Source organism: Manis javanica, chromosome 7 (assembly GCF_040802235.1).
Source record: "Manis javanica isolate MJ-LG chromosome 7, MJ_LKY, whole genome shotgun sequence".
In the NCBI taxonomy this organism is placed as follows: Eukaryota; Metazoa; Chordata; class Mammalia; order Pholidota; family Manidae; genus Manis; species Manis javanica.
In genome coordinates this window covers 113,828,918-113,850,240 of record NC_133162.1, presented here as the reverse complement: position 1 = coordinate 113,850,240, position 21,323 = coordinate 113,828,918, and the positions used below count along the sequence as shown (strand labels likewise).

Below are 21,323 nucleotides of genomic sequence, written 5' to 3'. Positions count from 1 at the left end.
ATAAATAAGAGAGCTAAAGTGAGGTGAGGTTGCAGGAAAAAAAAGTCCAAAGTTTGTGAATTGTAAGCTCCAATAGAAAATCCCATTCTTTGAAATTTAACTGTCAATACATTAACGAATAAAGAAAGTAAAGATGGAACTATGCTAGTCAAAGATGGTCACCACTGCTATGGCTTTGCTTTGTGATTTGTCATTACTCAATGTGACTCTCTTTATGTAAGGGGGATCGTGAACACGCAATTGTTGAATACCCAAAGTGCATCTAAAGTGTGTGTAGTAGTCAGAACCAAAAGCACGCACAAAATGTAGGTGAAGGGAAGTGTGAACCGGCCAAGATTCCGAGCAGGGGCCAGAGGGAAGGAAACTAGGACGCGCTGGCAAGGCTGACGCCGCGGAGGTGCGAGCTGCCCAGCAGGTAGAGGTGGCAGGGAAGCAGCCGGGTTCGCGCGGGTCCCTGAGGATCCAGCAGGCCACGGAGAGGAGCGGAGACGGGGAGAGAAGGGACCGACAAGGAAACGGCAGGAGGAAGCTGAGGCCGACCGAGGCAGCAGCGGAGGCCTTCCACAGGAAAAGAGACGGCGCCAGCGCGAGTTTAGACTGGGGGTGGGGGTGGGGAAAGAGTGTAAATGCTGAAGGGGCAGACGCTGGAGCTGACGAGAGATGGGAAAGCGCGCACAAGGAGGTGGGTAGTGAGGCGAGAGGTCCTCCGCCAGTGGGCAGGTGAGGAGAGAAGCAAGGGCCTGCACCCGAGGCGGCGTGCCCCGCGCGGTTGGGAGCAGCCGCTGAGTCAGGAACCCGGTACCAGCAGCGTCCGGACCGCGCAGGGGCGGAGCCCTGAGTGCGTGGGCGGGCCTGGGGGCGGGGCTTGCGTCCGCAGAGCTCTGAGGCCGCGGAGGCAGCGGTCCGGGAGGGGCGGTGGCGGCGGCGATCGTGGGGGAGGGGCGCGGCGTCAGCGCGTCGCCGGCTGGGCCGCGCTGGTGGCCAGGAGGGAGAGACGAGGAGGAGGAGGAGGAGGAGGAGGAGGAGGAGGAGGAGGTGAGTAGGCTCCGGGCTGGGGAGCCGCGCAGGCCGGCGGGGAGGCGGGGAGCACGGCCCCTCCCCTCCCCGGCGCCCGCCTCGCGGGGCCGCGCGGCGCGGAGTTCCCAGAGGGGCATCGGCGGCGGCGGCGGCGTGGGGAGCTGAGGGGCGGAGCTGATGGCCGCGCGGGCGGCGCGCTTCCCGGGCGCACGCGCCACGCTCTCTGCGTCGCCCTGCGCCCTTCTCCCGGCGCGGGGCCCTCGGGCTGCCCGCTTTCAGTCCTCCTACGCGCTGGCCATTTTCTGATTTCCTTTTCATGGGGACTGCACGTCGTGTGTGCCGGCTTCACGCAGCCCGGCGCCCCGCCGGCGAGGGCCGGGTGCGGGCGCGTCACCTGGCGTGGGGAGAAGTGAGGCTGCGTTCGCGGCCCTGGCCTGAGTAGGTGGAGGGCGTCTCCTCGTCGACCCCTGGGCCCGAGGTCGAGTCCCTCGCGACGCGCGCCCCTGGGCTTCCCGAGGCGAACCTTTGCTCCCGGCCCGCTGTCGCTCTCTTAACTGTCCTCCCCAGCTCACTCTCCCTGGTCCGCAGGGACTAACGACCTGCCTCTGCGGCCCCGCAGAGTCGCTCCTCTAAGGATCCAGCAGAAACTTTGTTTGGGATCCAGGCACTTTGTTCAGGGGGGGAAAGTTTCTGCGAATTTAACTCCTGGAAGGTCAGCCACGTACCCGACCGCAGCAAAGTTGCAGTAGTACATTAATTTAACCTACAGTTCCGAGGGAGATTTTCCTTTTCCTTTTCTCACTCTCTCATATACAACTTTCAGAGTTTTCTGATAACTGTCCTGCATTAAATTACCTTAAAAAAATTCTTAAATTAGAGCCTTGATGCAGCGTGATGGGAGAATTTAAACAAGTCTATACTTTTCCCCCCACCTGTATCACGGTTTGAAATGGAAAACGTGAGTTGATAGTGATTTTCCACAAAAGGTATGTTGCAGAATGCAGCTCCCCTGGTGCGTGGCTCGCGTTGGTTACTTGGTTCTGCCGTTGAATTTGATTTTAAAGCTCAGCATAGTGGTCAGGTAAAGGAGCTCTTTGTTGAAAAGGAATTCAGTAGAACCATTTTACTGAAGTCTGTAAATCTGATTAACGGTAAGCTGAAGCATGGCCGGAGCTCCATGTAGGTATCCAACATACCAAGTGCAGTATTGAATTAATTCATTTCAGCTCTGATGTGGAATAGATTTCTCACCTCCCGCTCCCATTTATTGTATATTTGTATATTTTCCTTAGGCTCTTGTATTTAACGAAACAAGTTTTAGTGTTGAGGGTTGGAGGAGTTTTTGAATCAAGAAATTTTCTTTGTCAAATTTGAAAACTGAATAGGTAAAATTTGAACCATGATACTGAGATAAGGTAGGAAACGGTGGATTTTACAGCATTATCAATTTGAGAAGTTAAGATGGCTTCTTTACTCCCGTTTTGAAACCGTGTTGACATTTTAATCTTACGGACCACAGAAGTACGTAATGTTCTGTTTGTAAGGGACTTTAACAGTTTGGTCCAACACCGTTACTTCTAATAAGTTTCTTGAAGAGATTTAACAGGAGTTGAATAGAACTAGTTGACTTAAGTAAACCGTTTAGATACTTTAGACTTCCCTAATGGATATTCTTGTACCAAAATTGTTTTAATTATATTTTAAAAATACAAGAAATTATTATTTTCCTTACCTTTTATCCCCCTTATTCTGAATATATGCCCTCATTTGTGATTTTGACCCATTAGATACAAATGATGCAAATTATAGTTAGGAAATGTTTGCCTTTTATTAATTGAAACAGTACCATTTGTTTGAATTTAGTAATTATTTTCACTTAAAGAATGTTGATTTAGTCTGTGTCAATCCCAGGAGATTGGCATTTCAAGAGATTTAGAGTCACAGTGTATGTAATCTTGGTATTCATTAGGAAGAAAGGGCCTGTGCACATGAAGTATTTGAGTTCCATCATCCCCAGCATCACTTTTCTTAGTGGGCTTCTAATGCAGAAGACTTGAAGTCCTTGCTAAGCAGGGTGAATATTTTGCATCTTCCACACCACAGTGTTTAATGTGGGCATTTAGTAAATATTTCTTGGCTTGCATGCCCTTTCCCTGATGGGGAGGGGCTTTATGAGACATGGACCATGTCTTACTTAGCTGTGTGTATGCCTAGTGTCAAGTATAGTGGGTACATAAATGCTTGTGGTCTTGCTGGGCTTAATCAAATTTAAGAAGGTATCCTGGAAGTCATAATCTTGATACTGTAGACTTGGAATAACTCATTTCCATTTTTTGTTGAATCAGATACTTTTAGGCTTAATTCCAATATTGAAAGAGGTAGCAGGTGTCAAATATTCTAGAAAAATTGGGGGAAGAAACTTAATGTTGAGAACTTTGTAGTTTAACATATGTTACTGAGAAACTAGGAAAATACACCATTATTTAAATTTTTTGATAGAAGACCTCAGTTGAGCTAAAATAAAATGAATTTTCCACTGAAGCAAAGTTTGACAACCATGAATGGAATGCCCTCTAATTGTTACTATAAGCCACATTTTAAAGACTTGGTTACACTTTATAAGGATGTATTTTTCAGCATATAGGTAAGGAACGTGACTTGGAATTCAGAGTATTTTGGCAAGCAGTCTTGAAATGATACTTTAGTTTTAGGCTGTTTTTGATATGTTGTGCTTTATGTCGGTGATACTGAAAAAAAAACCCCAAAAAACTAACCAAAGAAACAAAGCCTGCCGTGTTTTCTTTTTCTTAATCTCCTCTTTCTTTAATAGATCAGAACAAGGTTTTTTCTTTTTTCTTTAAAAAAAGTTTGAGGAAAAATTTCAAGTATTTTTTGGAAAGTACCAGCACTCCAACCCCTTGAATAGCCTTGGAAGTAATGTTTGGGCAAATGCAGGGCCAATTCCATAGAGTGGTTCCTATTTGAATATATAGAGTCATATAAATAATAGCCTTCACAGGGACACGTCTTTGAAACACATGCAAATTTTTTTTTTCTACTGACACTTAATGAAAACAGTTTTACCGTAGAGTAGAATAGCGTTTAATTTATAGGGAGCAAATCATTTCACATCTGTCATTGCTGGTTCTTGTATCAGTCTGTCGTCCTGGCCTACTCACTGCCAGTTTTGTCCAGTCCACCCAGTTCTTGAATTGATTTTTAAGATTGAAAATACATTTAAGCCTTCAGGAGGTGGGATCTGGAATTATTCTGGTGCCTTGAGCATCCATTGTTCATAGAGGTACGGTGTCTCATTGCACTCCTGCCATGTACTTAGTTTGACTAGGAGATACACATTTTTAAAAACACTTCAGTCAGGAGTTTGAAAATACATGTCATAAGCATTTTAATGAAGTGTGCATAAGGCATTTAGAATACTTCATTAAAGTTTTAGATGGAATTAAGATTAGAATCATCAATTAGTGAGAGCATGTAGTCCTTTTCCCTGAAGGTCATGCTTGAGTTGTTTCTTTAGTAAGTGTTATATAAGTCCATTGAGTTGATATGTTGTTGGTATGATTCTTTCTAGTATTCTAGGTCCCTAGTGGATCTGGAACCTTGGTTAAGACCTCTGACAGTTTGGCCATCTCTCTCTTCTTGCCATCCCCTCTTAACTCTCACGAAGCTCTTCTTGTCCACAGGTGGATGGTGGGGCCCTACTTCAACAGGGGCAGCACTTCCAGAGCCAAGATAACTCTGCTACTACCTCCAGGACTTACCCTCACTGACTGATACCTTAGTTACTGAGGACAGAGCAGCCAAGAACTGGGCTCTTTGGCTACTAAATCTGAACCTTTTTTGAGGGTCAACCTTTCATTTGCATCAGGGACTGTAGGGCACCCTGGATTCATTCAGTTATTACTGAGATCCATTCCTGGTTACCCTATAGTTGGGGTCTCTGCCTTCTTAGCTGAGTCACGTAATGGGTTATTTTTATCCAATTTTAGCAGTAGCTAATTATTTTCAAGTGTTTGATTTTCCACCCATATCTTCTCACAGTTTTGAGTTTCATTTGATCAAGTAGCTTTATACTTTCTCATAGCACGTATGTTCACTCTCTGTCTTTCCTTCTAGACAGTGTGTAATCTGAGTGTTGGGACTGAATCTGTGCTGTTCCTGGCGGTGTCCTCAGCACTTGGTACAGTCAGTTCCTGGCACATAGCAGGTGATAAAATAAATATTGATTAGATTTGATTTATCCTAACAGTAAGTCAGTTATCATTATGGGAAACCAGTGTTCATATTAGGAACTTAGAATTCATAGAAGAAATTTAAACATTGTCATCATTAGTACTCGAGAGTCTGTGTGTTTTAAATTATAAGCATATCTATTTAAAAACAGTTTCATCAATCATTTAGCAGAGCATTTATTTAATAAGAAATGGTATATCATTTTCACCATGTATTATTAGGTGTTATATATTTCAATTTTTCTTGAGTTTGATTAATTTATTATATTTCTTACACATAGAAGTTTTATGACACTATAAAGAAGTGAGTTTAATGGCCCAATTTTTGTTCATTAGTAATTATATACTAAAGAGTAAATTCTCATTAAAAGGCCCTTAAATGCTTGCTCATAAAAAAGAGAGACTTCTTTGATTTTGTTCTCCATACAGCCCCAGTTATTGTATTAAGGCAAGTCATCAAACTCTTTAGTAGTCTAAACCTTTAATTTGGTTTCAGAACAGTAGTCATGTATTGAATAACCAAATTACCATGTCTTTAGCAAGTAATGCAAACACTCTGTTTTAAAAAGGTAATGACCATAACTTTTCTTGTAGAATTTCTTGTGCTGATTTTTTAAAGAGGGCTTTTTAACTAAATTTTCTGTGAAGGCCAAAATTTCATACTTTTAGTGATAGTGGAGTAAATGTATATGTGTAGGGAGGAGGAGGTGGTAATTTTGTAGTGGTATTTTTAAGTGGACAGTTTCCTAATTATGTTGAGGTAAACACTTTACAACTCTAAAAGGAAAACTTCAATTATCTGAATGAAATGGGGTACATGAAATTAATTCAGATAAGTGGGGGAATCCTTAGTGTAAATGATGCATGTCAAGGGACATGACCTCAATCTTGATTTTTTTTCTTCTATATATCTGTCAGCTTCTTTAACATTACTAGATTGTGATTCTTTTTGGTCATGCTAGGGACCGTTAAAAGGAGGAGGTAAAGTTGCTCTATAGTTTTTTTTTTTTTCCCCTTTGACACAGAGAGAATCCAGCATACAGTATTCTTGCTCAACAAGAGCAAGTACAATTGCTCATCTCTTGCCTGCCCTTTTAGGTGGTATACCACAGCCTTCCATTTTGTCACCTTCCTGTCAAATGTCAAATGTGTGTGTGGACTCCTTGAGAATACAATTTGTTTGAATTTAAAGCCACACTTCTCTGTCCAATCTCAAGATGTTTATACTTCCTCAAGGTTGAGTTATAACAACTTGTAAGGATGAATTGAGTTGGATAAACCTTGATTTCTTCCCTGTGCCCTTTAGGGTTTATCATGAAGCAGCGTCTTGCCGAGTAGGTCCTTAAAATAGAAGCAAATACTAAGGCATAACCTCTGACCTTTGCAGATCCTAACTTGAAATGAAAATTTTACTGATTGATTGGAGTTTTGAAAAGCTTTAGGAAAATGATTTCTGCTGTCATTTACTAAGGTTTACATCATTTCTGGGCTCCTGACATCTGAAAGCTGTTGTGTAATCTGTAGATAGCCTATGTAGCTGTGATATTTTCCTCTAGCCATTTTTTGTTTTGTTTAAAACAGCAGCGAGGTTATGTCAGCCAAAATGTGTGCTGTCTGACTCCTCTGTAAGTAAAGTTTACTTTCTTCTCCGTAACGTATAGATGGTTTACTTAAAGCGCTTGAGAACATAGATCTTTATTTTCAGCATGCACCAGCTTCTTTTTCACCTCTTGGTCTTTGAGATAAAAAGATGATTTAACCTTGATTGCCTTGGGTAGAGTGGATTTGATATCAGCAAGTTGTGTGTCCAGACCTTGTGAGCAATTCCTAGGTCATTGCCTGAGACCTTAAATATGTGCAGGCAGTGAGATTGAAGAATTTAAGTTTCAGGGTCAGTCCAAACTAACAGGCAACAGCCTGTACCATTTCAGAATAACATGTCTTTGGGGAAAGTTAGTGTTCTTCTCTGAATTTCAGTTTCCTCATGTAATATGGGAATAATACTACCTCGGTGTATTGGGTGTTTTTAAGAAAAGTAATCTTTTAAAAATGATTTGTTGTCATGTGCAGATAAGTGTTTAGTACTGTGAATTGATGAGCTATCTATTTATATTATAGGCTATTTTAAAAGGAAATAGATTTTGTTCCATTTGTAGACAGAGATAATAAAATTAGTAAACATCTCTCCAAATATTTAAGTCTTGCTCAGTTTACTTTAAAACTATGTAAGACTTAAAACCATCAGTCTGCTTACATACATATGGGTATACTGATGTGTGGTGTACAGAGGAGCAGAATACTTAGTGTGCTTGTTGGAGTAAGACAGACTAGGATTTGTATATGGGTGATCCAACACTTGGGTAACTTTGGGCAGGAGACTTTACTTTTTTAATTCAAAGTTTTCATCTATAGAATGGGTTATAAAAGTATAAAGAATAATAAAAGGTAAAAAGGATAATAGAAAGGTTGTAAAGAAATGAGATGAAGTATGTAAAGTTCTTAGTAATATATGAATCCATAAGTACTGATAGTTGCTGTGACCTTGGACAGATGACTTCCCCTGTCCACCTGAGGCTTAACTGTTGAATGAATGTATCAGAGAACTAAGAGTTACGAGGATTAAATGATGTAGTACCTGCAAGGGCTCATTAAATGTTAATTGCTGCTATTACTTATATTACCAATTCAGGTTGAGAACAAATTGCACTAAATGTGAATTAAAATGAAAGAAGTTGTACAGATGTTTAATGTATTTCTTATGTAGGGGGATATTTACTGTGGATTTGAGGATGGCAACTTATTCATAGCTTTCAGTGTTTCTATATGACAACAGTTCTCAAACTGTGGTATGTAGACCCATGGGGGTCACTGAGACCCTTTCAGGGGGTCTGTGAGGTTAAAACTATATTCATAGTAATGCTAACTTTTTGCCTTTTCCACTGCTTTGATATTTGCCTTGCTGTCACTAAAGCACTGTCTAAAGCACCAAAACTGGCTGCCTTTGTAGGTATTAAATGGTGGTGGCACCAAACTCTACTAATGATTATTGTACTTACAGTAAAAAAAAAAAAAAATGGAAAGGCCAATTTCACTTAAAAATGATTAATTTTATTAAAACTTGATCCTTGAGTACACTTTATTATGTGATGAGATAGTAAATAGGCAAAAAGGCCCGTTTGCTGCATATCCAGATACAGTGGTTTTCTCAGGGAGAACTCTTACGTGATTTTCTTTCAGTTGCATAATAAATTAGCTGTATTTTTCAGGTAAAATCATTTTTACTTTAAATATTGACTATCAAACTATGATTATTTAGACTTAGATATTTGATGGTCATTTTCCTGAAAGTGAGCAAAATGAGCCTGTCACTTTAGGGAAAACAACTGACAATATTTGTCCCTGATAAAAGTTGAACTTTCAAGTGAAAATTAAAATTTGGAAAACTTGTGTTATCTCCTGTGCCTTTGTTATCTTTCCAATACTTAAAAGATTTTTCTGATGAGAAAGGTGGTGATACTAATGCATGTCAGCGTTTGCTATGCCGTTTATTAGTTAATTATGTCAAGATTTGGAATATCTGTATAACTCAGTGAACCAATACTTTCAGAGTGATCACAGTTATGGGTAGAAGACCCTTATAAAAAGCAAGTAACAGAATACAAAAAGTTCATGTGAGATGAGGTTCCATATTACAGCTAGTCCTTAAATTACTACTTACCAAGTTTTGGTGTAATATCAAAGAACGTCCACAATTATCTGAAAAGGCTGTTAATATTAACATAAACTTTTATTCTCATTACATATTTGTGTGGGGCTATTTTTTTCTTTCCCTCATACTTTAATCAAAACAGAGTATCACAACAGATTGAATGTAGAAGCAGATAGGAGAATCTAATTATCTCCTATAAAGTTAGACAAGAAAGAAATTTGCAGAAGTTGTAAAACAGTATCATTTTTATCACTAAGTTTTTGTTTAGGAATTAATTTTTCATAGCATGTTGTCATATTAAATGTTTCTAAAATTTAAAATGAATTAATAAATACTTTACATTTTCTCATTTAATTTCTAATATGATAAAAATGATAGCTACAACTCACATTAACAAAAGCTCTTGGGAGTCTTAAGTTTTTGGAAACATAAAGGAGGCCTGATACCAAAACTGTTCCTTTAAGGTAAGGAGACTAGGTTCATCAAATGAGTTAAGTTCTAATGTTTTAATCTTTTGAGTATTCCTTTGGAATGTGGACTCTATGCCTCTAGTTGTTTTTTTTTTTTTTGTGGTTGTAAGGATATGTCACTGGACTTCTCTGTCATCCCCAAATGGGCAGGGGATTCCTGTGTGTGTGTGTTTAAGATTTTCATTTAAAATTGATTCTATCTATATGGTTGCTACTCAGAATTGAGATACAGTTAGTGATAGTTCCAGTCAGCTGCCATTCTTGATACCGCTCTTTTGTTTGTTAGCTATTCATGGTATTTTTGGAGTTGTTCACCATGACAGGTTACTTCAAGGTTGTAGTGAATTTGATTTTGCTGAAAATAAATTAACAATTTTTCTGAAGTCTTTACATTGGGCTAATCTGTTGTAAAGTTTGCCTGACATTTCATAGCAGTTTTCTAGCCGGTCAGTCTGCAATTTAAGAATAGACTTGTAATTCACATGTTGGTGAATTAATTGTTTGCAACAATATAGTTTGAATTACAGATGGGTTCTATAATGCCGTTACTAGTATGGGCATAGATAGCCTTATTGTGGACTGTTAACATCTTCCTGTGGGGACTAACATTCTGACTCCTAGAAGTCTAGCCAAATCCATTTCTCCATTGTAGTCCAACAGAGGCAAAAAAAGAAAACCCCTTTCCTCCTCACAAAAGGTACAGGATTGTTAAAACTTTAATAGAAGAAAGAGAGGCATTCTGAAGCAATGCTGAAGAGACAGGTTTCTTAGGCACCTCAGTAGGCAAAGGGTGATAGGAAACACTGTCAGATGAAGCAAGTATAGAAGCTTTGGGCTAACTAGCATTAATGAAGGGAAGAAGAGATGTTTTTGATGCTGCTTGGGGGTGTGAGGAACTCCCATTTGGGGCAGTTGCTAAAAAGTTAAGAGATGTCTTAATGTGGGTAGTCCTAGTTTGGGAAATCCATTTATATAGTTTTGTTGTGCTCTTATGTTTGGTTATTGTATGAACTGAGTTCAAGAAAAAATGACAGTAAGTTAGGAAGGTTGAACTCAGATTTATAGGCCAGAGGTTTATAAAAGAAAACTGAACTCCAGGGGCAGTCATGATCAGGAGGTGTGGTGGAGGCCAGGAGAGTGTTGGATGTTTAAGCTGTTCACAGGAGCCCCAAATTCATGTTACAGGATGTCTGTCTGAGCAGGAGCTGAACTGATGATCATCTGGCACAATTCAGTCAAAGAATGCTGTGATTCAGCCTACTGCCCAAGGGTCTCTGGCAGGAAATACAGACTTTTAAGACTGGTATGCAATACAGGAAGCCTGTTCCAGAGAATAGTTGATATGCAGAAATCCAGAACCAGGAGAACTGGGGGACACAGAAGAGGGCAACGAAGAACTAGAACTTGACCTGAAGTTGAGTTCTTTTTCTTTTCCTGCTTTTGGGCAATACTGACCCCTTGGATTGAGGCAAGGCTGAGCCGGAGTAGAAGGCAAGGTGTCTATAGATATCTGCATAGGAGTGACAAGCCTGCCCGAGAAATACCTGTTAAACGAATGGGTGGAAGTATGGCAGGGGAGCAGCTGGGTCATTACAGTCAGGTTCTTCAGGCAACATTTAACAGACACTAGGTATCATAGTACCTACCCCCTAAATATCCTCAAGGCCAGGGGTTGGCATACTTTTTCTTTAAAGCACCAGATAGTAAATACTTCAGGCTTTATGGGTCGTATGTTCTCTTTTGCACCTACTTAAGTCTGCCATGGTAGCATGAAAGCAGCCATAGAAAAATGCATAAATGAATGAGTAGCTATGTTCCAATAAAACCTTATTTATGGAGGTTGAAATTTGAATTTCATGTAATTTTTACATATAACAAAATGTTGTCTTTTTAAAAAACTTCAACCATTTAAAAATATAAAATCTTTGCTTATATCATGCCTCTACAGGAACAGGCAGTGGCCAGAATTGGGGCAAATAAGTGATAATCAGTTATGATGCAGAAAGCTTTGCATTACTGAAATAGAGGTTTTCTAGAACATTGCTTTTGGTGACACTGTCTTGTTTTATAGGTGACACTGATGATAAAAATCCCTTCAAGAATTTAGATGTGACATCTGCAGCAGGTTCAGATCTCTCAGCTGTAAGACAAACTGGATACTTCATAAAGATTTTCATCTGTTATGCACAGAGAGCAAAATCCGTTAACTGAAATTGTCTGGTTGAGCTGCTTGCTGGGTCCACTGATGCACTAGTAGACAAAGAAGTTGAAAAAGAAAGCTGGCATATTCTCTGGATGACTGGCAGAGTGTGACACCAGTATGGCATCAAGCCCTACTATGATTCCAAGGACTGTATGACTAAATAAAAATGAATTTTTTTTGTGGGGTTGGGGTGGTTAAAGTAAATTTGATCTGTTTGGGAAATGTGTAATGTATTATCATTCCATAATGATATATGGTAATTGCTTTGGTAATCATGCTTTAAAGATCCTGTCTATTTATGGAACTTACATAGTTATCAACCCTTAGTGCTGGGTTCCCATACTATGAGGGAAATACAGTAAAGAAAAACATGTGCTTAATCAAAAAAAAATTAACCTAAGAATGTTAATCTAAGGAGTTTGATTTTCTCATGGAAATTTTTGCTTGGGGATATTCTTGAAATTTGTTCTCCCTGGGTATTTAAAATAAATTTGTTTGCAAAAAGCTACCCTGCCCAGAATTTTCTAGGAAAACATCCTTTCATGTAGGCTCTTAAGCTCAGTAGTAAACAGAAAATCATACTATACAGTATTATGGAGAATTAAAGCGCAGTTGAATTAAAAAAATAATATCTTCAGACCTAGTAACATGGTAGCATGTTATTCACTTAATTAGATTAAATTCACTTTATTTAGTGAGCAGGTGTAACTGTAAATGAACTTATGTATTTTCTGGAACTGTTGAATCATAAGAAAACTAGAATATCAAAATACTCTCTGAACCAAAGCAATGTATTATTTGGTTAGAGTTCCTGCTTTTGGTACAAGTCTATACCAGTTTTAGAGGACTTAAGTGCAGTTCTGGAAAATGAGGTGGTTGGCTTCTCTCAAAGCTGAATCCCATTTTTTTTTTCTCTTTGAATCTTCATCATGTTTTTCATCTTAGTATTCAACAAAACTGGCATTCCAGAATATACAACGGATCACATTTTATGTAGTTCATACAGCTCATCTACAAACAGAAAAAGATTCCCTCATGACTTACCTTGAAATTCTTATTCAAGGCATATAGTGCTCACTCTCTCGGTATACCACTGCCAGTTCTGCATGTTTTTGGTCAGAGTATAGTGCAACTAACATAACCATCCTGCTAGGAAAATCATCTGTGTGGGTTGCTGAATAGTAGAAGTCACATCAAATTTACAAGTCAGATTAGAGATCAGAGTCATATGATATCTTATCTGAAATTGATTTGATTTCATGGTTTTTATTTTTTTCCTTGAAGCAGTGCCTATAACTGAAAGACAGGTGTATTGTAGCATTTGAATACCTTAAACTTTGAATCTGGAGTGAAAGGAATGTTCTTACAGATGTTTAGATTCTAGAATTTAGGGATTTTGAAATAAAATTCTGTATTCATTTATTTTGCCATAATTGAACTGCCCTAAAGATTTATTTGGTTAGGAAAGACCAGTTTTTGTGTGTAAGCATGCGTGTATTTAAGTAAAGCCAGAAACACCTTTTTACCTTATAAATAAGATATACTTAATATAAAATATGTGGACTTAACATTGATAACCTATCCAACTCAGAAATCCCATTTGGTTTTCTAGAAACCAATTAAGAGAGAGGGGACAACCAATAGAGCACTTTGTATGTTTATCACATTTTTATAAATAAACCTTCAAAATAGAACATGTAGAAGAATGCATAAATATAGCTTGATAGGTTGCAGTTACTCTTCATTCGCCTGTTCTCATTGAAATTGAGAACACATCATAAGAATGAGTTTGAAAAGGTAGTTCACTACAGAAACGATAGTGCTGTTTATTTGAATTTGAGAGCATAGTTGCAAAAAAAGCATCTGTGTTTATCTTTTAGATGGTTCTTAAGCCAATAATTGATTTGACTATATCAGAAGAAGCAGATGAAGGTATGTAAAACTAGTGTTTTGTGTTAGTCGTCTAAAGTATTTAGTTTTATCTTCCTCCACTCCTCCATGTGGTGAGTTCTTACGGATTACCTGAGATGACAAAACATTGGGATTTAGAAGGCCTTGGAAATTCATCAGTTACATCTTTGTCCCCTGTTTTACATAGGACCTTTTACTCATGATATTCATAGGACATGAGAAAGACAGTGGTCTTTCATGGAGTTCAAAAAAGATGTGAAGAAACTAATGTAAGGGTATAGTAGACTTACATTACTATGTTCATTTTAGTAGAGCAGTGACTGTTTAGGTGGATCCTTCTGCTTTTTAAGGTGAGCAGGAGGTGATTTTTTTGTGAATGGAGAAAGTGAGGCTATTGTAGACATTGGGAAATTAGTGGAATGTAAAAGGGAGAATGAGATGCTAAATGTGATAGATAATGAGATTATTGAGCATTCTGTATTTTTGGATTGTCAAGGGTGCTAGAATGATGTATTGGTAGAATAGAGTGGTTTATTACTCACTATTTATTGAAACCTCCTATATGCTAGGTATTGAGTAAGACAATTTGCATAAGTTATTTATAATTCCACCACCTTGAAATCAAATGCAATTAACCCAATTTCCTGATGAAGAAACTAGAAGCTAAGTGGTATACCCAAGGTCTTAAGAGTAAGAAGTGTAAAGATAGAAAGTCTTACAGCTCGTGGCTCAATTTGTGCAGAAGCATTTTTTCTCCAGTGATTGATAAATTAAGAAATAAAAAGTAATCAGAAAGGCCACCATACATTATGTGTGGACTGTAAGATTAATAATTTTTAACATGAATAACTTGTTTGTCTTGTAGAAGGATGAAGAAGGTCTTGTAGATGGAGCCTCTTTGGAAAGCAATGAGATGATACATTTGCAAATATTATATTTAGACTCTAGAATTCTTCCAACTATCTAATGGGTTGCCATTGATATTAACGTAGTATTGTATAACAGTATTTTCAGATGTGAGTTATACAAAATCCATATATGAAGGGTGGGTGGTGAGCTACTACAGTATGTATAAATATATATACGTGTGTGTATACACCAAACATGATATAATGAATTATAAGAAATATATAAATAAATATGTTTCTTATAAATATATAATACATATAATACTCAGATGATCAAATACATATTTCTCAAGTATATTTGGTCTTCATAGCCCTGAAAACACTTCAGAGCCTTAAAGGTGAAATGGGTGTCGTGTCATGTTAATGAGAGACTTATGGACCCCACCCAAGTGTGGGGGCTGGAGGTTGAATCAGCCAATGGCCAATGATCTAGTTATCATGACTATGAAGCCCTCACAAAAACCCATGAGAAGAGCACCTCTCTCTTGCATCCTGCTTCTCTGTTGGAGAGAGCTTCTGTGCTTGGGGAATCAGAAAGCTTCAACAGGGCACTGAGCGTGTCCCCAAGCTCCACAAGGATAGAAGCTCCTTTATTTGGGACCTTGCCTTATGTCTCTCTTCATCCAGCTCTTAACTTGTATCCTTTATGATACCCTTTATTAAACTGGTAACATGCTTTTTTGAGTTTTTGAACCACTTTAGCAAATTAATGAGAGCTAAGCGAGAGGTCATTTGGAACCTCCAAACTAGCTGGTTGGTTGGTCAGAAACACAGGTACTGCCTGGGGCTTGCAACTGGCATCTGGAATGGGGGATGGAGGGAGGGCAATCTTGTAGAAGGGAGTCTGGGTGGGGAGTCTGGTGCTGTTTCTGGGCAGAGTACCTCAGAATTGAGTTGATTTCTCAGACACCCTGCTAGTGTTTGAGAATTGCTTGGTGGTGTGTGTGGCAAGACACCCCACTCCACCGCCACATACACTGGTATTGGGTCTGGGAACCCAAAAGGAGTTGTAATGTTATGTATAAAACAAAACAATATAACATATATAATAAAACACATTCGTTTAAGCAGTCTGATACAGTCTAAGTTGATTATAACAGTGGATTACAATGTTATGAAGCTCATTGAAATGAGAACCGTACATGTTTACAGACTTTGTGAGTAGATATATACAGCCCATCATCTTAATGGAAAGGACACATTCAGCCACTTGGTTAGAAACAGTCTGCCTTAGCAGCAGCATTTTTAAATGGAAGACAGCTGTGCAATAGGGCTTTAGAGTCAAATGATCCAATTATGTTTTTTGAGGCATAGAGTGAAATGATAAGGGATCTTTGCCTTTATCATTCATTGGTCCCCTAGGAGCACATGATTCCCACGTGGAATCAGAGTATGTTCTGTTTTGTATCTGGCTTCTTTTCTTCAATATAATATTTTTGAAGTTTATCCATGTCTGTATTAGTGGTTTGTTTTGTTCTGTTGCTGAGTGGTCCATTTTACCACAGTTTGTTTCTCTATCTTGTTAATGAACATTGGATTTTTCTCCTTTTTTTTTTTTCCTTTTTACTGTGATTAAAGGTGCAATAAACAGAATTCTGGCATAAGTCTTTTAATGGGCATATGTTTTAATTTTCTGGGTTAAATACCTGGGAGTAGAATTGTTCTGTAATAGGATTGGTATATGTTTTAACTTTAGAAGTATGCGTAACTTTATATGTGTAAACTTTTCCAAAACTCCCAGAAATGTATGTCATACTCTCTCAAGAACAGTCTGGAAGATGCCACTGCACTATCAAGAAGCAAGATTTTGTAGCTCATTAAATATCCAGACGAAATTAAATACTGATTTACCCTTTTGGTAGACATACCCAAATCCTAAGCTGGGAACAAAAGGTCTTTCTGGGGAGAAACAGGGCTATGTCAGAGACCTCTCCAGTGATTAGCAATTCTTCACCTGAATGGTACTTGTAATATTCCTTTTCTGATTTTTCTTACATATGTGAAGTGGATGCAGCAGTTCTATTTTCTTACTAAGCCCCACATCCCTCTTTAGAAATCAAGGTTAGGTATTAACTTTTATTTTTGGCTTCGGAGCATTAGCTAAAATCCTGAAACAAGTCCTAGTCATCATCCTAGAAGATAAGATGAGATTCCCCTACGTTACACCTACTGCTTACCTATTATAAAAGGGATCCTTCATTTTAAGGAACTCAATGTGAAGTAAAAATTTATTTAAAAAAAGGAGTGGGGATGCAAAATACATCACTGAAGGAGAAGGATTCCTCATCTAGTCATACAGATTTTGCCTTACTAGATTAGTGTATTATTCATATTTCAAACATTTGTCCAATTACATATACATTTAATAAATATCCACTGCACTAAATGGAGAATTCCCACTTTTAAATTCAGATTAAAACATATGTTACCTACAAAATGAATATAGACTTCTTGTTTTTGAAGGGGATGAGAGTAACCAGGGACAGTGAGATGGCATGTTGAATGAAGGACAGTAGTGGAAATAGTCACCATTTGTTCATTTGATGTAGTAAGAATGCCTGAGTTTATTTTTGTGGACTGAGTGGACACCATGGGAAGTAACCAGGCTTAAGTTATCTTGATGCATCCTTCCAGGCAGGGCTGCTTACCACATGAAAGGACTGAGGGTGGGATAGTAGAAGGTCAGCCTGAGAATACATGCCCCACATCTGGGAAGTATGCAAGGCAGAAGGGGTGAGTCTTCCTTGATATAAATTTTTCCACCTTGCCTTGAAGACCTGAAATGTGCTATTCAAATTGGGCTCCTCTGAGAATGAGAGAAGGTGTTAATCAGTAATTACTCAAGGATAACAGTTCATTTTGCTTCATGACCATGCAGCAAACCTGCATGGAACTGGGCACACAGGACCTTTGTCCCTCTCCTCTGCCTGTCCTGTACTGGAGGAACCAGAAAGTAAGGAAGTGGAGAAAAGTGAACGAACCAGGAAGAATATTGAAAAAAAAAAGACCATTTCTCTTGCCTGGCTTGAGGTGAGGGTGTGTGGATACTCTGAATAAGATGTGCAATTGAAGATTTAAATTGGACTAGGCTATATTTTGCAATACTTGAAAGTGAGAAGATATAGGATTTATGTGGGATGTTAGGGAGAGATAGGAAAGTGAGAGCTGGAAGAGTAAGTTCAAAGGGATGAGAGGATTTTAAAACATATATCCCATTGAGTTCAGTCTATTTGATCATTTTCTTAGTTTAATAAGTTAATCATTTTAAATTTGATCATTTGCTTAGTTTAATAAGTGGATAATTAGTTGAAAGTCAGATGTATAATTGGTTAATCAAACAAACCTTTAGTGAGTACCACAACCTGATAAGTAATGTACTGTGTTAAGCATTTGTAGGAAAGGGAAAGATGACTTAATATTTTCTGTCCTCAAGGAGCTTCTGCTTTAATGCAAATAGCCAAGTTTAATTCATGGCAGAATGACATAGGTGCTCTAGACAGGAAGTGGGGAATGCTGTGAGAATGTGGAAAGAACTGAGTACCACTGGGGTTCAGGGTAGGCTTTGTGGAAGAGGCTGAGTTTGAAGGAAGAGATGGGAAGAAAGGTGTATACTAGCATGAGCAAATAATCAGACATTGAACTGGGTATGAATAGACAGCTGGAAGAAATAATGTTCTTTCACACTGAAAATTTTGCTCTTTAAAAAAGATTGCAACCACCAATTTAGCATGCTTGCCTGTGTTATAATTCTGGTTGAAGTTTGGTATTTTTACATGTCATTTTTGCATTTCTTTAGTAATGCACAAAATGTTTTCCTTTACAAGATACAGTGTGGAAATTTTATTCACTTTAGAACTTAGATCATTATAAGCATCAAAACCAAACTTCTAAGTCTAATCACAAAGTCCATTACTCTTCTTGATTTAAAACAATAAAATGTAGAGGAGATGATGATTTTTACATATGATCCTAAGAAGCATTTGGCAGTGCAGTTAGTTTCATAACAAGTGATTGTTTTTTAAAGCCTTTCCAGAATAAGAATGAGTATCTTGATGCTAGTGTCACTTTTAAATAGCTGTAGCTCCAGGAATGTGTCTGTTCACGTTGTTATCTTAAACACACACCTTATCTATCCATATTGCTGTACTTCAGATGTGAAAGTAAAAATAAAGGTGTGAAGTGCCTAGCAGACTTGTATGGATTTATGTAAATCAGAAAACAAAATCCATTAGTGTTAAGGCTTTAATGTATTAAATTCAAATATGGGTTATTTTCTAAAAGTTTTTCACACACCCCAGCCCCCCATATCTGGTGATTTACTTTGCAAAAAAAATGATAAAAATCTTTATGTAAGGTTTTTTTCTCCCAATTCCAGACACATATCCAATTGTTTTTGATATCTCCATATGGATATTTAAAGGTATTTAAATCTAAAATGTTCAGAACTCAACTGATCTTTTTACCCAAATTTGTTTCATCTTTAGTCTTCCCTATCTAAGTAAATGACAAGTCCATCATCCATGTTAAAAACTTTGGAGTCATCCCTGACTCCTTTCTCATACATCCATACCTTATCTGTCAGTAGTTCATATTACCGCTATCATCAAAGTACATCTGCAATTTGAATCTGACTATCCCTAACCACCTCCACTACTGCCTGGCCCATCTCAATATTATCTCTTACTTGGATTATTTTAATAGCCTCCTGACTGAAAGCTGGCCCTGGAGAACTGCTCTGGGAACATGAGTCAACACTGCATTGGTTTCTGATGATTAGCAGGGCTGGACACAAGGGAAAGTTGGAACAACTTGGGAGGCTGAGACTCTAGCCACTTGTTGAAGATAGATTCAGATTACAACATATGCTAGCCGCTTGTGGACTCTAGCCATTTCGGGAAGGTAGGCACACTCTGCCTGTCTCACTGAGATGCAGCACAGAGGCAGCAGTTTGACAGATTTGCCAGCAGTGGGAGGAGTTCCAGAGAGGTAAGGGTTGGATGGAGCTCTTTCTGCAAGAGAAGGGGCAGGTGGACAATACCTTTCCAGTCCTCCCTTTGGCCCAACAGGTTGGGCACTCTCAGGAGCGCCAGGCGCTCCATTCACCTCATTGACAGCTCAGCTCTGAGGGCCTTCCTGGTACACTGCTGGCGTGTAGACACACTTGGTCCAGCAGTATCAGACTTTGCTTCCTGGCAGGCAGGGAGAGGCTTTCTCAGCTTTCTCGGCCCTGTCTTAGCCCAATTATAGAGACCTGCAGGAGCCAGCTCTGAGTACTCCATACTCACCAGCGATGAGTATGCATGACTCACTCCTGCCAGGGGCACATGCTGGCATTGTGTGACCTGTAGTGCACCTGCCCCAGAGCCTCATGACTTTCTTGCCCACCCTGTTAATCCAGTAACCCCACCATTGCTTCAGAGAGTGGCCCCACCCACAGTGATCCTAGCAGAAGCCATAGCTTTGATCACAAAGGGCCAGCTGAGACAAACTGCCAGCTGCACTGGACTGAGATAGACCACTACCTGCAGATAGACAGAAAGGTGGCCCCACCCATTGCCCACCAACAGTAAATGGGGTTCCACTTTTTGTTCTACAGCAAAAGAGAACCAGGTACTGGAAAGTAAAGAGTCTTAAGCTTCTGGGCACCACAAGATGCCTTCTTTATAAAGCCAGTACTCTCTAGATAAGAAAGCATAGTAGACCCATCTACTACAAAGGGAGAAACACAGAGACCCTGACAAAATGAAGCAGAGGAATATATTCCAAACAAAACTACAGGATAAGACACAAGAAAGAGGGCTAAATGAAATGAAGATCACCAATCTTGATAAAGATTTCAAAGTAACTCATAAATATGTTCACTGATTTTCAGGAAAGTATTGATGATCTCAGGGAGGACTTCAACAAAGAGAAGAGGTGAAAGAGAGCCACTCAGAGCTGAAGAATACAGGAGCCAAACTGAAATATACAACAGATGGAATGAATAATAGATTGCTGCAAGTAGAGGAGATAATCAATGAGATGGAAATTAGAGAACAGGAACACAATGAAGCTGAGGAACAGAGAGAAAAATGGATCTCTAGAATAATGAAAAAAGAGACCTGTGACTACTCCAAATGAAACAATATTCACGTAGTACGGGTACCAGAAGGAGAAGAGAGAGACAAAGGGATAGAAAGTCTCTTTGAGGAAATAATTGTTGAAAACTTCCCCAATCTGAAGGAAATAGACACTCAGGTCTTAGAAGTCCAGAGAGCCCCTAACAAAAGGAACCCCAGGAAGACAACACCAAGATCTATAATAATTAAAATGACAAAGATTAAGGATAAGGAGAGAGTATTGAAAGCAGCCACGGAGAAAAAAGATTACTTAGAAGGAAAACACCATAAGGCTGTTTGCAGACTTCTCAGCAGAAACTTTACAGGCCAGTAGGGAGTAGCATGAGATGTTTAATGTATTGAAAATGAAGGACCTTCAATCAAGAATCCTCTGCCTGGGAAGATTATCATTCAAATCTTAAGGGGAGATTAAACATTTCCCAGATAAATAAAGTCTCAATGAGTTTATAACCACTAAACTGTAGTAGTGTCATTGAATTTCCTAGATCTATTTGTATGTTTATAGTATTCCTCAAATTTGAAAACATTTAGGCCATCATTTTTCAAAACTTTTTTCTGCATCTCTCTTTTTTTGGATTCCAGTTATATATATGAATGATGATTGGATTTTATTCCACAGGTTTGCTGTTTCCCAGCTTCTTTTTCCTCTGCCTCTGTTTGGACAGTTTTTATTGTTATGCCTTAAGTTAAATGATCTTGTTTTCTACATTGTCCAAGCCCATCTAGTGAATTTTTA

General features: G+C 38.9%; 1 protein-coding gene across 2 annotated transcripts in view; it reads left to right on the top strand.

The window, feature by feature from the left end:
* The first annotated feature begins 423 nt into the window (after positions 1-423).
* The window catches only part of GTDC1 (glycosyltransferase like domain containing 1), a 352,224-nt gene continuing 331,324 nt past the window's right edge, over positions 424-21,323 (top strand). The window contains exon 1 of one of the 2 annotated variants that reach the window (XM_073241398.1): positions 424-682. The gene's annotated coding sequence lies outside the window, so the exon portion shown is untranslated. Of the gene's footprint in view, positions 721-21,323 lie in introns of both variants that reach the window. The other variant, XM_073241397.1, reaches the window with a different exon arrangement.